Source organism: Sus scrofa, chromosome 1 (genome assembly GCF_054392235.1).
Source record: "Sus scrofa isolate SSC_HxYL_T2T_F1_AM1 chromosome 1, Sscrofa_HxYL_maternal_Yorkshire_Landrace_v2.0, whole genome shotgun sequence".
Taxonomy (NCBI): domain Eukaryota; kingdom Metazoa; phylum Chordata; class Mammalia; order Artiodactyla; family Suidae; genus Sus; species Sus scrofa.
Genome location: NC_139383.1, coordinates 16,655,050 through 16,672,579, shown reverse-complemented (window position 1 = coordinate 16,672,579; position 17,530 = coordinate 16,655,050). Strand labels below are relative to the sequence as shown.

General features: G+C 43.5%; 1 long non-coding RNA gene across 1 annotated transcript in view; it reads left to right on the top strand.

Moving 5' to 3' along the window:
- The window catches only part of LOC146405944 (uncharacterized), a 28,147-nt gene extending 21,356 nt beyond the window's left edge, over positions 1–6,791 (top strand). Inside the window, exons 2-3 of the long non-coding RNA XR_014839481.1 lie at positions 556–696; positions 6,432–6,791. This is a non-coding gene — a long non-coding RNA (uncharacterized LOC146405944). The remainder of the gene's footprint in view (positions 1–555; positions 697–6,431) is intronic.
- The last annotated feature ends 10,739 nt before the right edge of the window (positions 6,792–17,530 follow it).

The window sequence follows — 17,530 nt, the reverse complement described above, 5'->3', positions numbered from 1 at the left end:
ATGATCTCTAGCCCAGTGCAGTGGGTGAAAAGATTCGGCATTGCCGCACCTGTGGCGTAGGTCACAGCTTGGCTCAGATGCAGTCTCTGGCCCAGGAACTTCCACATGCCATGGATGCACCATTATAAATAAATAAATAAACAAAAGGCATGGAAAATATTGTCTGGTGTTAGTTGAATGTAAAAGAGAGCAGGAGTCAGGTCCACATGCAGGAGGAAGATGTGAACAACAATAGCAAAAGGATTACCCACACACATTTTAAGTTATAGGGAATAAAGTTTATTTTGGCAGAGAGTATTAAAAAAAATCAGAGTTGCATGGATTTGTAACATAACCCCGCATCCTTAATTTGGGGTAAGGGCAACACATTTCCTTGCTTTCCTGCATTCTGCTAAATCACCATAATCTAAATTGCTTTATAAAACCAATCCACTGTGTGGAATATAGAAAGAGGGAGCTCAACATTGCCCAAGGAGCAACAGACTGTTCGTGTGTCTCTCCCACTCTCCGGGGGAGAGGGCATCTCCACTGCCTGACACGAATTCTCTCATCCAGCTGGAAGACTGTCCCTTAGCAGAGATGCATATGCTAGAATACCATCATCTGGCCACCTCGGGAGATGCTGAGACCACCCACTCTGCCTTTGCTCAAATTTCATGCTCACCCATGAACCTCTGGTCACATGTGAATTCCTAGGTAAGTTTCCTCAAGGAAGAAAGGGCTAACTAACCAGAGAGCGTGTGTAGCTCAAGCCCGCATCATCTAACGAACGCTCTTCGGGTATAAACTCTACACCATCACCTTCTGTGAGTTTGTTCTGCAGGCACCCACTGCTGAGAGCCTGGCCAGCTGGAGGCACACTGACCAGATCGAGTCTGTCAATCTCACAAGCTAAGAGCCAGAACACAAATGTAGTAATTCTCAGAGGCAGTGCCCCTGAGCCCTGTGTGGGAGGGGAGGCCAGCTTGACCCCCTGGGACACCACCCTCCTGTCCCTCCAACTGCCACATGTTCTCCCTGACACCAGCCAGGGTGCGGTTAAGAGTGAGGACCCACCCCAGTTATCTCAACAGAGAGGAACTAATATAAAGAATTGAACACTAGATATTGAAGCAGCAGAAATGCAAAAAGGGAACACCAACTTTTCATGGATGTAACAACTGCAAGGAGTTCCCACCTCTAGGGCTGGGGTAGCAAAGGAAAGAGATGGGAATTATTAAAATATAGAAGTTAGGATAGTGTTATGGCCTAAATTCTGCCCTCCCCCACGCCAAAAAATCTGCATGTTAAAGTCCAGGACCTCAAGAAGTGACTGTATTTGTAGCTACGGCCTTTAGGTCAAAATGAGGCCATTAGGAAGTTTCTGCTGCAGCACAACAGGATCAGTGGCTCTTGGGAGCACTGGTGCAGAGGTCTGATCACTGGCCCAGCACAGTGGGTTAAGGATCTGGTGTTGCCACAGCTGTGGCTTAGATCACAACTATGGCTAGGATCTGACCCCCAGCCCTAGAACTCCATATGCCTAAGGGCAGCCACAAAAGAAAAAAGAAAAAAAAATTGAGTTCATTAGTTAGAGTAAGCCTACTCTGATATGACTAGTGTCTTTTTATGTCATTGAACCAAACTTGGGTCTGCTTGTCTGTGCACAATAAAGCCAATCTACTGACCTTGGGTTATGGCAAAGGAAAATGCAGCATTACTGCTGGGTGCCAGGCAAGGAGTCTGGAACAGCCAGTGCTCAAAAAGCCCCAAACTCCTCAGTGGGTTTCAGGGAAAGGATTTTAAAGACACGGTGAGGGACGGGGGCGATAAGGGTGCATGACCGATGCATGGACATTCTTCTGATTGGTTGGAGGTAAGGCAGTCAAGAGTCAACGTCATCAACCTTCGGGTCCCCATAGGTCTGGGGTCCACGTGCTTGTGGGCAGCACACATACAGTTAACTTCTTCCACCTGGTGGGAGTTTCAATATCTGCAAAAACAACTCAAAGAATTTTGCTCAAAATATTATCAATAGCCCTGGAGAAGGAACAAAGATGGTCCTTGACTCTGTTTAATGGCTAAGCTATTATTAATTTGTCATGCTTGATTGTTTTCCTTTGTCTCTGCATTCTCTCACTTCCGTGATCAAAAGTAATCTTTAGAACTTGGGGAAGGCCTAGGAGGTTACAGTTTTACTACCCATGACAAAGGACATGGGTGGGGGTCTGTGCAGGGAAGGCCCCACAGGGTCCTGCTGGGGAGGAGATTTGGACACAGGTGGATGCAGAGGAAAGACCATGTGAAGACTCAAGGAGAAGGCAGCCACAGGGAGAGGCCTCCAAAGGAGCCTGCTCTGCTGACACCTTGATCTTGGCCTTCTAGCTTCCAGTCTCTGAGGAAATCAATTTCTAATATTTGAGTCACCCAGTCCAAAAGTAGTTCTTGGTTAGGCAGTCCTGGCAAACTAATACAAGTAGGAAGGAGGGGGTTCCTGCAAAGCTGGAATTCAGACAACTAGGACACCTGCTGCTGGTGCTGATGTTTCTGAGGGAAACTGATGAGGCTGGCATGGCAGGCGAACAGGAAAGAATGTGCATATCCCTTCCTTTTTTTATATTTTATTTAATTTATTTTTTCTTTTTAGGGCTGCACCAGTGGCATATGGAAATTCCCAGGCGAGGGGTCCAATTGGAGCTGCAGCTGCTGGCCTCCACCACAGCTAGGGCAATGCCAGATCCTTAACCCGCTGAGCGAGGCCAGGGATCAAACCCACATCCTCATGGATACTAGTCAGGTTCTTTACCCACTGAGCCACAATGGGAGATCCTGCATAGCCCTTCTTAGTCTTCCTGCATTCCAAATTCTCTCTTGGGCCCCCACTGGTAAAACCTAACAAGGATGCCACAAGAAAAGCAGAAAAGTGGTTTGTCAAGTCCTAACTCACTCCAGTATCATAGAGCTGAGGAAGGATGGTCCAGAGCTGAGACAACAGCCTAATAACTGGCATTATATTGTAGACACAGATTTTTGTTAATTGTCTCTCTCCTCCACTTGAAAGTAAACTCCAACTGGGTAGGGATTTTGTTTTGTTCACTGCCATACCACCTAGAATAGTCTCTCACAAATGGCAAGACCTCAATAAATATACATCAAATGACTAAGCGAATTAGTATCATCACCCAAAACAAAAGGTGAAAGTTAAAGGCTATAGAGAAACATACTTTCCAAATTATATCATAATCAATGTACTAGTTAGAAATAGCTTGGCTTCATCTACCAGGAAAATCAAAATGGTAGTGAGTTAAACAAAGAAGCACTTACAAGAAACATCATCAGTCCAGGGCTGATGTAGCCTTCGATGGTGTTAAGGAGCCAGGCTCCTTCTTTGTCATTTTTCCACTACCCTCAGTTCCATGTCAAGGTTCAACATGGCTGCTCCAGCTCCAGCCATCACATCAGCATTCCAGCCAGGTGAAAGAAAAAAATAAGAACTACTGTTCTTTATCCTTTTAGGGAACTTAGAAGTTTTTCACCCTGCCTCCTTTTACATTTTGTCATGTCACCCATATATAGCCGAGCAAAATGATATTCTCTGTGGCCATGAGCCCACCTGAAAATAGTGGCTGTTATTTACTAAAGAAGGTGAGAATGGATATGAGAGATAAATGGCACTCTCTGTCACAGTGAACATTGCATAATTTTTCTCTCCGTCACATATATAAAGGAAGAAGGTAAATGTGATTTACTAAGCAACAGTGCTCCAGGTATTATTTGAGAATGCTACACTAATTGCAGCTGCTCCCTGGATTGGTCCAATGTGGGACTCAAGGAGTCACCATAGGCACCACCCTCTTACTTTTACATCCAGTGTTGTGTGAGTCTCTGTCTTGATTTCAATGCTGATGAAAATGGTAGGCATTTGCACAGCACAGGGTTAGATGCAAGGGCTCTGGAGTCAGAAAACCTGGGTTCAAGGTGTTCTCATTGTGGCTCAGCAGGTTAAGCATCCAACATTGTCTCTGTGAGGATGCCAGCTCCTTTTCTGGCCTTGCTCAGTGGGTTAAGGATCCCACATTACTGCAAGCTGTGGCATAGGTCACAGCTGCATCTCTGATTTGACCCCTGGCTCATGAACTTCCATATGCTGCCATGCCGCTGTAAAAAGAAAAAAAGAAAAAGAAAACCTGGTTTCAATACTTAGTCCCAGAACTTGCTTACTGTATAAACTTAAGCTGGAGTTCCCGTTGTGGCACAGTGGTTAACAAATCCGACGAGGAACCATGAGGTTGCGGGCTCGATCCCTGGCCTTGCTCAGTGGGTTAAGGACCCCGCGTTGCCATGAGCTGTGGTGTAGGTCACAGATGTGGCTCGGATCCCGAGTTGCTGTGGTTGTAGTGTAGGCCAGTGGCTATAGCTCCAATTGGACCCCTAGCCTGGGAACCTCCATATGCCGCAGGAGCAGCCCTAGAAAAGGCAAAAAGATAAATAAACAAACAAACAAACAAACAAACTTAAGCAGTTTACTTAATTCTGTTTTCTCATTTGTCAAATGGAACTGATGATGGGGTCTGCCCCATAGGCTATGGTGGAGATTGTGGAGCACCAGTTAAGTGCTAAAGAAATATTTCCTATTATTATAATTATCCGCTGACTGTTCTAACCCCTAGATAGCTCCCAGATTTCCTCCCTCTTCTCCATTCAGCAAGGCACAGCTTCCATTCAGGCCCTTGTCAATTCTCAGCTGGTTCCATACTGTTAGGTCTCTCTTACTCATTCTCCTGCCTTCATCCTTATTTGCTTACAATCTACCCTACAGTTATAGCCAGAGAGATCTTTGTAATTTACATATCTGATGATGCCATACATTCCCTTGAAATTTTTCATGATGCTCCTTTATGACTTGACCTTTTTGGCTTCATCCATTGCCACTATGGTGCCAGCGAACCACTTACGGTGTTCTCAGAGAACTCTTTCTGGTCTTGCACGAGTTGTTCCCTCTGCCTGGGATATGTTTTCTTCACCTGAATCTCTGTTATGTGACTCCTCACCTTTCATGATTCAACTCAAACATCACTTCCTCCAGGAAGCCTTCCTTGACCTCCTCAAGTGCAAATGAATTCATAGAATATAACACACTTAGAATAGGGCCCTGTCATGGTAATTTCTCAATAGGCGTAAATTTTTGCTATTGCCATTTTATCTCTGTGTTGGCAGAGTACTTTGTATTTTATTAGAGTACCATTAATATCTTGTAATTGTTCTCAGGTGTCTGTGTTTCCCCACCAGGGTACAATTCCTGGTATACAATAACCACTGAATTGGTGCATGGATGAAGGAAAGAAGGGAGGAAAAAAGAAGGGGGGGGGGAGGGATGTGAGAGAGGAAGATGACTCTACCCTAAGTAGGCACAACATGAATTTAAGAAGACTGGGGGAAAAAAGGTAGGAAAAATATCTCTTGTGATGCTTTATCACTGAACAGGGCTTCAGGATGAGTTTAGAGGCACTGAGCAAAGGGCTTGCCATCCTATTTGAATACACAGATAGAAAGATGTCTGCGTGCTGTACAGTGGAAAAAAAAAAAAAGATGTCTGCGGTGATGTTTATCTGAAGTGGTGGGAACTGTGGGTGATATTTTTTACTTGCTACCTTGTGTATCTCCCCATTGTTTGAATGATGTATGGTAAGCATGTGATTTTCCTTTTTTAAAAAAAATCCTGAAAACAAATATGGTGCATGGTTAATTCTGAGTGGTAGAGATAGGAATGATTCTTAACCTCTCCACTGTACTTTCTGTGGTTCTGAAATTCCTCCTCCCATCCCCCAAATGTTGGTTTAATGAATCTAAGAATTCTGCCTCTTCATTCTTGAACTCCTTTTTGTCCCTTCAGAGAATACTGGTTAAGGTAGCCCACTTTGGGGTCTGACTGGATTCAAATTCTGTCCCTATTATTCACTAGCTGTGGTTCCTTAGTCAAGTTATTTAACCTCTCAAATTCCTCAGTGTCCTCATAAATAAAACGGATTTAGGAGTTCCCGTTGTGGCTCAGCAGCAGTGAACCATTCCTGCTGGTATCCATGAGGACATGGGTTAGGTCCCTAGCCTTGCCTAGTGGGTTAAGGATCTAGTATTACCGGGAGCTATGGTGTAGGTCGTAGATGCAGCTTAGATCCTGCATTGCTGTAGCTGCGGTGTAGGCTGGCAGCGGCAGCTGCAATTCAACCCCTTGCCTGGGAACCTCCATATGCCATGGTGTGGCCCCCAAAAGATTAAAGATAAAAAAAAAAAAACAGATTTGTCCTTCCACATTGAATTGTTAGGGTAAGTATCCAGCATAGGGTAAGACTGTTATTATTATTCCCTAGCTTATGCTACATTGAATCATAAATACATATGGATGCTGGGGTTGGTTTGCTTTTTTCAAGTTTCTCATGGTGCTTGTTTTCCAGCCTCCTCCAGACTTGGCTGGTGATTTTGCTGTATCTGCATGAAGACTGGAAGCTCCTGCACCGGAAGTACAGTGGCTGCCACTAGCTGAGGCGAGAGATCCCCTTTCTGAAGGGACAAAGGAGAGGCTCTAATGTGGGAAGAGGAGGGAATGTTCCCTTCTCCGTCTCTGAAAAAAGAATTTGCTGGTGCTGTTTTGAATGTAGACCAGATAATCTACCACAGTGATTAGAAAAACAAATCTTCCCTTCTGCATTGAAAATAAAAATACATGCATCTGTGATGCCTCCTATCTGGTTATCCATAATTTCTAATTTCTTTATAAGGAACGTGTACTGCTCGAGTAATAAAAACTTTTTTTAAAAGCACAGTACAGTAGCTGTTTCCAATTCTCATGGTTACAGAATGAGTCAATCTCTTTAATGTCAATTTTTTTTTTTTTTCCCAGAGAGTGACTTAGTCGACCGAGCATGAGGCTGGGAACTAGAAACTTCCAATTCCTTATCAAAGCACTGAGAGTCCCTTGCTGTTTAGCCTTTGCAATTTCTTTACCTCTCTGACTCTTTAGGTTCCTTGAGCAATAAATAAGAATTCTCAGGGACACTGGAAAGTCCAATTATTTAGTGTTCACTGGATCCATAAAGACATAACAGGTTAGTTTTATCTAAGATAGGTCAAGAATTGAGTCCGAGGCATAACACCTAAGTAAAAGCTGCCTTCCTTTGTCTCTGTGATATAGAAAAATGGTGCCTCCTCTGAAAATATTGTAAATATCAGCCTTTCAGTCGACTGAAGTTTCACAGTGTGGGACCTGCTTTGGTTGACATTTAGGGAGAAGACTGGAAATGTTCTCGGTTTGCTTTACTCATTGGCCAGGCATTTAACCAGAGCAGACTATAAACACAAGTCATTTGTAGTAAAAGTACCAGCGGGGGCAACCCCCATACCCCCTTATAACTGATGTCCGTAGCCCTGGCATCTCTGTTCTTCATAACACAGCCTTTCTCTGATCACAGCTGCCTGCACTGAAGTGAAAAGCTGACCCACGATGAGCTGAGCTGGCCAGATTCTGCCTCCTTTGAACTGAGATTGAGTCAGGGGTCACTTAGGACTTGGGGCGGATCGCCAGGCTGGGCCATGTATAAGCAGAAGAGCCAGCGCAGAGGAGCTTCTTGTATGCAGAGAGCAGCAGGTTGGAGGGACCTGGTAAGCACAGAGAGAAAAGGGAGCCAGTGGGTGGGGAGAAAGCTGCCAGAGGCTTTCTCGTTTCCACGGAGCAGGAAGATCTCTCGCATCTGGGGTCTACATACATTCTCTACATCGCCTCATAAACTCCTTTCTTGATATGAGTCGAGTGGGTTTTATTTTATTGCATCGCATCCCTGATTCCATCTCTAGTGCCTGGCCTTCTAAGGCAGTGGAATCCTACGCTGAGATTATGTATGCCAGGAAGATGTCCACCCAAAGGCTGGGATTCCTGTATAAAGTGGCCAACTTCTTATTCTTCCAAATAAAAGCCAAGAAATATTAGAGGGTACCCTCCACAACATAGTGCTACAAATTGTAACACATGTGTAAGAGATAACATTTTAAAATGGAGTAGTTTTATTTAAAACTTACTACAGGGGAGTTCCCGTCGTGGCGCAGTGGTTGACGAATCCGACTAGGAACCATGACATTGAAGGTTCGGTCCCTGCCCTTGCTCAGTGGGTTAACGATCCGGCGTTGCGTGAGCTGTGGTGTAGGTTGCAGACGCGGCTCGGATCCCGCGTTGCTGTGGCTCTGGTGTAGTCCGGTGGCTACAGCTCCGATTCAGCCCCTAGCCTGGGAACCTCCATATGCCGCGGGAGCGGCCCAAGAAATAGCAGCAACAACAACAAAAAAGAGAGACAAAAGACAAAAAAATAAAAAAAATAAAACTTACTACAAATGATCCTTTTTTTCCATTTTTAAATTATAATTTACATATTGTAAAGTTCACCCTCTTTTAGTGTGTATTTCTTCAAGTTTTGACAAATGCATAGAGTCGTATGACCCCGCCACAGCAGAATGGTTAATAGACTAGTTCCTTGACCCTAAAAAATTCCTCTGCAATCAACCCCTAACACCTTCTCTAGCCTCTGGCAACCATAGGTCTGTTTTCTGTCATCTGATATGTAGTTTTGTCTTTGCAAGATTATCATACAAGAAAATCCTACAAGACATCAACTTTTGAGTCTGACTTCTTTCACGTAGTGTAATGTATTTGCGATTTAGCCATGTTGTTTCAGGCATCAGTAACTCATTCCTTTTATCACTAAGTGGTATCTCATTCCGTGAATGTATCACATTATGTTTATCTGTTACCCCACTGAGAGACACTTGGTTTGTTTCCAGTGTTTGAATAAAGCCACTACAAACACTCACACACAGGTTTTTGTGTGAACATAGGTATTTATTTCACTTGGGTAAATACCTAGGAGAGGAATTGCTGGGTCATATGATAAGGGTATATTTAACTTTACAAGAAACTGGCCAATTGTTTTCCAATGTGGCTGTGCCATTTTGTGGTCACACCAGCAATAGATGGGAACGCCAATGGCTCCTATCCTAGGCAGAGATTGATAACAATACATTTGTTTAACTATCCTAATAGGTCTTTGATGGTATTTGCGGTTTGATTTGCATTTCCCTGATGATTAGCAATGTTACACATATTTTTATGTGCTTATTTGCCATCTATATATCTTCTTTAAAAAAAGTCAGTTTAATTCTTTAGCCCGTTTTTCTGTTTGTTTTTTTGTTTCTTTGTTTTGCTTTTTAGGGCCTCACCTGGTGCATACAGAAATTCCCAGGCTAGGAGTCGAACTGGAGCTGCAGCTGCCAGCCTATACCACAGCCACAGCAACGTGGAATCTGAGCCACATCTACAACCTACACCACAGCTCATGGCAACACTGGATCCTTACCCCACTGAGCGAGGCCAGGGATAGAACCTGCATCCTCATGGATGCTAGCTGGGTTTGCTTCTGCTGAGCCACAGCAGGAACTCCTCTTTGGCCCATTTTTAACTGGCTTGTTTGGTTTTCTTGTTATTGATTTTTAAGGGTTCTTTACATATTCTGGAAACAATTCCTTTATCAGATATATGCTTTGCAAATATCAGCTCCCCATCTGGGGCTTTTCTCTTCAGTCTCTTAGCTAATGCATTATTCTTATTTTTTCATTTCAACTTGGACAGTTGAAAATATTGTCAAGAATGTCATTGGCGTGACAGTGTTTGGGAATCCCTGCTATGTGGAACACAGAGTATGGGCAGGGATGTGAATCATTTCTCTAGTGAGCTAGTTCATACTGTACACAGCTTAAGCTTACTTAAGAATGGGTAGGCAGCTCTACTGCATGGGGTTATTCAAGAGCCCAGGTTCTTTCAATCTTGTGGCTCCATCATCTCTGGCAGATTGTCTTCCTCTGCTTGGTTGAAGCTCATTCACCATGATTTTATCTGCATTCCTACTCTAAGGAAAAGAGGAAGTAGAGGGCAAGCCACTTCCTTTTTAGGAAATGACCCAGAACTAACTAACATCCTCTTGGCCACATCTTAGTCACTTCTCTACAGCTGGCTGCTAGGAAGGCTTGAAAGTATATTCATTAGCTGGGCAGCCAAGTGGTGTCATTAAAACTCTATTACTATGGAAGAGGATATATTAGGGGACAGTAGCCATCCACCAGAGATAGAACATGGAGCTGTCATAGTTAAAATCAGATCTTCTTACTCAGGACAACCAGAAAGCAGAAGTTACGCAAGCCTTTGCTTGAAGTCACTTCTGAGGTTAATAGAAAGTTGAATGGATGATTTTTCTCTTGCTTTCAAATGAGCAAAAAGAGTTGGGAAAAAACGGCATAAAAGAGGGAGCCAAGCATCAATTGTGTCAGACGCCCCCACCAAGCCAGTACTACACACCTCCAGCCCCACCCTCAACCTTCCAAAGACTGAGTTGACAGAGAGGTAAGAGGAAGTTGTTGAGTAATTGCCTTGTGGGGAATGCAATTTTCTGTGGTAAGGGGTAATTCCTTCCTCATCCTGGGAGAAGGGAGAAGGCTGTGTCCCTTCTCAAAGGTAAAGGAGTAAAGCTCAAAAAAAAAAAAAAAAAAAATACTCCTAAAACCAGAGCAGTGTTTCTCATTCCAGGGCAATTTTGCACCCCGGGTAGGGTGGCCCACAATCCTGGTTTGGGTTGGGACTGAGGACTTTCTGCATGTTTTAGTTTCCTATGGCTGCTATAACCAATAAGCATAAATTTTAGTGGATTCAATGATGCGTACTTATTATCTTACAGTTCTGGAAGTCAGGAGTCTCCCTAGACTGAAATCAAGGTGTTGCGACAGGATTGGGTTCCTTCCGGAGGTTCTTGGGGCGAATCCATCTCTTGCCTTTTTCCACTTCTCGAGGCTGACTGCAGTCCTCGGCTCGTGGCCCCCTCCCATCTTCAACGTCAGCGAGTGCGTCCCTCTGATCTCTGCTCTTGGCGTCACATCTCCTTCTCTGACTCTAGCATGGCTGTCTCCCTCTTCTAAGGACCCTTGTGATTACAACAGGCTACATCATCCAGGATAATCACCCCAACTCAAGACACCCAACTAATCACATCTGCCAAGTCCCTTTGGCCATGGAAGGTCATGTATTCGCAGGTGTGGAGGATTTTCACATGGACAGCTTTGGGGGCACCACAGCAGGTGCACCACACCAAGACATGGGGCTTTTAGGCATAACGCCAGGGAAGTCAGTCACCCTAGCACCAGGAGACATTCAGCAATTTCTGCAGACACTTGTGACGGTCGCAACTGTCATCTAGTGGATAGAGGTCTTAGAGAAGAAGGAGCAGTGAGCAGCACTGGCATGGAATCGATACCTGAGTTCCCCGTGGCTTACATCCTGGGGAAGAGACACTTGAGTGGCTCTTGTGGACGGGTGCCAAGAGGTATCTGCCCTGTTAGTGCCGTACTCTGAAGATAGGGCTACCAAGTGAGGTCTACCAGCAAGGGCAGACTGCCAGGGCAGGGCTAGAGGAGGCTGGTTGAGGTTGGGCCAGGGCCAGACCTTCCTAAGAGGGAATTGTGCAGGGAGGAAGCTTCCCGTGCTGACTTATGTATCCCATGAGAGAATCAGCCTTGGGATGCCTGGCACAAAGACGGCATCATGTTAGCAAAGGAACCAACAGCAGAAAAGAAAACGAGCAGATGGTCTTTGTATCCCTCCCTCCCGTTGTCCCTGGAAATGAAATGGGAAAAAGGGAACAGACAGACCAAGCCCACACACAGTTTCCTTCCTTGCTCACAGCTCTTTTAGCCAAAAGTCTGACCTGCAGTGGGGGTGTGGGAAAGTTTTGAATGAGATACGTGATTAGAATTTAAGCTGGACTGATGTCGCTTGTCCTGTGAGACTTCTGGATGACCGAAGGCAGGATCACCCAGCCTCAGCAATTCAAACGCACTGCTCTTTATTCATGTCACCCAGAAAACTGTTGGTTCTGGGCTCTGGTGCAAGATTCCACCACACTTTTGAGTTTTGGACTGAGGTCCTCTCATGTCTCCAACAATGCTTTTGGTCAATGGAAATATTATACTTTTAAGACATAAAACTAGATTATGAAAGATTTAACTTGTTCCCGTTGTGGCGCAGTGGTTAAAGAATCCAACTAGGAATCATGACGTATGGGTTCAATCCCTGGCCTCGCTCAGTGGGTTAAGGATCCAGCGTTGCCTTGAGCTGTGGTGTAGGTTGCAGACGCGGCTCGGAGCGGCTCGGATCCCGTGTTGCTGTGGCTCTGGCGTAGGCCGGTGGCTACAGCTCTGATTAGACCCCTAGCCTAACTCCGTATGCCGCAGGAGCAGCCCTCGGAAAAGGTAAAAAGACAAAAAACAACAAAAAAACTCTACCTTGTCAAAAATAGAAGCCTGCTTCATTAGCATACAGAACTCTTATTCAAATAACAGAATCTAAATGCACTCACCGTACAGAATAAGTTAGTTATTATATTTTATATTCCTTTTATTTTTATTTTTATTTTTTAAATTTTTTATTGAAGTATAGTTGATTTACAATATTGTGCCAATTTCTGCTGTTCAGCAAAGTGACCCAGTCACACATACATAAACATTCCTTTTCTTATATTATCTTCCATTCTGATCTATTCCCTTTAAATGACTCATACCACAGAATTAAAGGCATGATATTCATGATTTTGGTATTTGCTATATTTTTCACTTGAAAACAGCCTAAAGGGAGTTTTAGAGACACGGTTTATGATACAGTTAGTCCTAATTACAACACTCTTTGAAAACATCTTAATAGTATAAAATTAAATGCTACCAAATGGAAATAGAGACCTACAGAGAGGAATGAAGAGCATTAGAAATGATAACTGCTTGGGTAAGATTTTTTGCTATTATTATTTAAAAGAAAATTAATGTACTGTTTAAATAAAAATAACAATGTAGCTTAAAGATACATGAAAACTTGTATATAGATATATAAGCATAATAGCACAAAAAGAGGGAGGAATAGAAGTGAAAATACACACTTGTAAGGTGCTTATACTATATTTGAAGTGGTAAAATGTCACCTAAAGGTAGACTGTGATAGATCGAAAGGGTATATACCAAAAACCTGAAAGGAACCAAAATAGCAAAGCAAAGCATTATAACTAGCAAGCCAACAAAGAAGATGGAATGGAATCATAAAAACATGTAATTAATTTAAAGAAGCCAGAAAAAGAAAAAAGAAAAAAAAAAAAGGAAGGACTAAATAACAGATGAGACAAAAGGAAAACAAATAGCAAGATGACCAATTTAAACCTAACCTTATCACTAGTCATATTAACGCAAGTGGGATCTAAACATCCAAATTAAAAGGCAAACATCGTTCAGAATGGATTAAAAAAGTGAGACAAGTATATATGTCCCATAAGAAACATACTTTATGCATAAAGACAAAAAAAAGATTAAAAGTAAATGCTAGAAAAATACATCGTGCCAAAGCTAATCAAAAGAAAAACAGAGTGGCTATAATAATATCTGGCAAAATCAATGGCAGCACAAATTTTTTTTTTTTTTTTTTTTTTTGTCTTTTGCTAGGGCTGCACCTGCAGCATATGGAGATTCCCAGGCTAGGGGTCGAATCAGAGCTATAGCCACCGGCCTACACCACAGCCACAGCAACGCAAGACAAAATTTTTACCAGAGATTTTTTTTTAAAGTCATTTCTTAATGATAAAGGTGTCAATTCAGCAGGAAAACATAATAATCCTACATTTTTATGCCTCTTACAGCAAAGTGTCAAAATACATGAAGCCAAAGTGATCGAAGTGCAAGGAAAAACAGACAAGTCCATAATTACAGTGAAAGAGTTCAATAACTTCTGTCAATCGCTTATAGAACAAATAGAAAATCAGGGAGAATATAGAAGATTCAACCAGAATCATTCATCAATTTGACCCAATCGACATTTATAGAACATTCCTCCCCCACAAAAACAACGCAGACATTCTTTTGAAGGGCCTGAGGAATGTTTAGCAAATTAGATTATAACCTGACTCATAAACAAATTCAAAAAATGTTCAAGGTTCAAGCCATACAAAGTATATTCTCTGACTACCATGAATTAAATTTGAAATTAAAAGGATGGAATGAGAAATCTTTGAGATTATTAAATGTGTGACTTTAAAAAGTTACTCACTGGAGTTCCCCTCGTGGCGCAGCAGAAATGAACCAACTAAGAATCTCAAGGTTTTGGGTTCAATCCCTGGCCTCGCTCAGTGGGTTAAGGATCTGGCATTGCTGTGGCTGTGGTGTAGGCCGGCAGCTGTAGCTCTGATTCAACCCCTAGCCTGGGAACCTCCATATGCCATGGGTGCAGCCCTAAAAAGAAAAAGAAATAAAAACATTTTTAAAAATTAAAAGCAAATTAAAAAGTTACTCACTGCCCCTTCAGATCCTATTTTAGGGCAAAAAATCAGGACAAATCTGAATTCAACAGGAGTTGACTCTCTTTCCACAACAAAGTCCGAGACTGTGACTGAGTCACGTGAATTAGTCACACCCCGAGAGAGCTCTGCTTGCCACCACGCTAAGGGGGAGCAGCTCTTGTTATACAGGCTAAAGAAAATATTGCCTGCCTTGAAAAAAAAGATCTCTTCCCACCCACCTCAGGCCATAACACATCACAGAAAAGCATTCCAGACTGCTGGTTCATAATAAATTTCAACTGACTAGGGGAGATTAGGGGATCCATCCGGGCTGTGGGGGCGGGGGTGGAGGATTGGAGATAAAGGAAAAAAAAAACCTTTTAGTGGAGATTTTATTTCCTACCTTAACAAGCAAAAGGTTGACTTTTCGTCACTGCTTTGTCACCCTAGAAAGAATAATCTAATAGCTCTTTAACAAACATTTCCCCGGTTCTATGGTAGGAAGCGCCCTGGCTGAAACCTTTTAAGAACAACCCTCTCCTCTCCCACCAGGCTCTGTCTCCACCACTGGGATGCTGGTCAGTGGGTCTAGATAGTAGAAGCCAAGGACTTTGGGTCAAGACCTGTGTAAATAGATTGGGAACCAAGAGGAAATAAAGAAGTCATACGAGTATAATGGAAATATGGAAGAGGCAGAGAGGGTATGTTCTATCTTTGTGTAATATGACAGGAAGGTCACTGATAATATCTAGAATTCATAAATCACAAGGTAGGGGCAGAAGAGGTGTAGAAAGAACTGCGAGAAGAAATAACTCAAAGAGACGTGGTTGAGTAAGGGAGGGCAGGGTACTATGGCTTATAACTGTGTGCGTATCTTTGATTTTTAAAGAACATTTTAGGGAACTCCTGTTGTGGCCCAGTGGGTTAAGGATCTGAGGTTGTCTCTGTGAGAAGGCAGGTCTGATCCCTGGCCTCTCTGAATGGGTTAAGGATCCGGCGTTGCCACAAGCTGTGGCGTAGGCTGGCAGCTGCAGCTCTGATTCAACCCCTGGCCTGAGAAATTCCATATACCGCATGTGCGGCCATACAAAGGAAAAAAAAATTAAGAGTATAGTAAAAGCCATTCAAATTAGTGGGTTGAAGAGTTCAAGATTTCAGAATACAAATAATGACAGTTTTGTAGGTGTGTTGTCCCCAGGATCTGATCACCAATGATGAACTGCAGTATCTCTCCCTCTCATTTGGTTTCTTCAAACTTCATACTCATTTGTCAGATTATACACCTAAAATGCCTTAGTCATTTCTCTTCTTTTTTTTTTTTTTTTTTTTTGTCTTTTTGCCTTTTCTAGGGCCGCTCCCATGGCACATGGAGGTTCCCAGGCTAAGGGTCTAATCGAAGCTGTAGCTGCAGGCCTATACCAGGGCCACAGAAACGCAGGATCCAAGCCGCATCTGCAACCTACACCACAGCTCAAGGCAACGCCGGATCCTTAACCCACTGAGCAAGGCCAGGGTTCGAACCCGCAACCTCATGGTTCCTAGTCGGATTCATTAACCCCTGCACCACGATGGGAACTCTGGTCATTTCTCTTCTTAAAGCATTTAATAGCCTCCCACTTGCTGCATCCCCACTGGCTTCACCACAGCAAAATGCTTCATGTCCCCACACACCCAGCCTGAGTGCCTCTAGCCATGTTCTCTGCCCCGACCTGCAGCCATTCTTCAAAAATAAGCAGCGTATTACTTCCACCACCTGGGACGCCTCCTCTGAGAACCTGCAAGCTGAATGGGGGTCCCTTTCCTCTTTTCCCTAAGTCTTTGTGAACACGGCCATCTCTGTTCCAACAAAGTTACACAGGGTGGTACCGTTAGTTTCCCTACTAGATCATTTCATTTCATCAGTTTCTGTATCCCAATGCCCATTACTGAGTGCTTAGCAAATGCTCAGTGTTTTCTTAGTTCTGTGAATGCTAATCTCACAAGGACTAAGAGGAGGAAGTGGCTGACAAAAATGAGAGCTAATTTTCACTCTTGGTTAATCTTCATCAGCCACACAATGATCCCTTTACACACACACACACACACACACTTGCACACGCACGCACACACGCGCCCAAAGCACATAAGCAATCTGTCCTTACGCATGGGCAGGGTAGGCTGTTGCCTTAAGGGCATGATTTGAAAAGTTATTGATGGTTCAAAACCAATCTTATGGTAACCATAAGTGAAACCATTAGGGAGAAAGAGGAATTGAGAGGGTGGGAATAACATATACATGCTACTGTATAAAATAGATGATAACAAGAACCTACTGTATAGGGAAATCTACTCAATAATTTGTAATAACCTATACGGGAAAAAAGAATGGATATATGTATAACTGATTCACTTTGCTGTATACCTGAAACTAACACAACATTGTAAGTCAACTAGATGCCAATAAAACTTTAAAAAGAAAAAGAAAGATTCCCTGAATCCACTCCAGAATACCTTATCCATCAGCTGCTATACGGCCAGAGAAGCCACCTGCAAATTGTTACCAAGTGAAGAAATGCCTCTTTGAGCTTCCTGCATTTAAGCACAAACGATCCTGAGAGAGGTTACCCTGGATTATGTTCACTAGCCCCCTTGGAGCTATTTCCCCCGCCCACGCCCCACCCTCAGAGCCAGGAGCATCGAAGATCATAAGCCAGAGAGGGGAGTTGGTTAAGGCCGGAGGAAGGCAGTTCTGGCAACCGGGGGCGGCGCCTAAAGACATCCCTCTGGGGACCGCTGCTCTGCGAGGAAGAGCACAGCCTCCGGAATCAGGGCAGGCTGGTTTGACTTGCCTCTGACTCTTATCTCCGCGAGGTGGGGCAGGTTATTTTACCTCTCGGAGTCTTAGTTGCTCTTACAAGGCCACATTCTCCTCCTATAGTTGTGGAATTCAATGGTGCAATTCCCGCTGAGCTCTTCAAGAGGGAGCAGGACAGGGTCTCAGCAAGCGATAAGTTAATTATCACCCACATTCCCGGAAGTGGATGGACAGAAAACACAGACCTAGGGAGAGAAAGCCAGAGGGCACTAAAAACAACTCTCAAATATTTTAAGATCGTGCCTGGCGCCTCGAGTCTTGTACATTTCCCAGAATTTCTCTACAGGGGAATAGCTTGCAA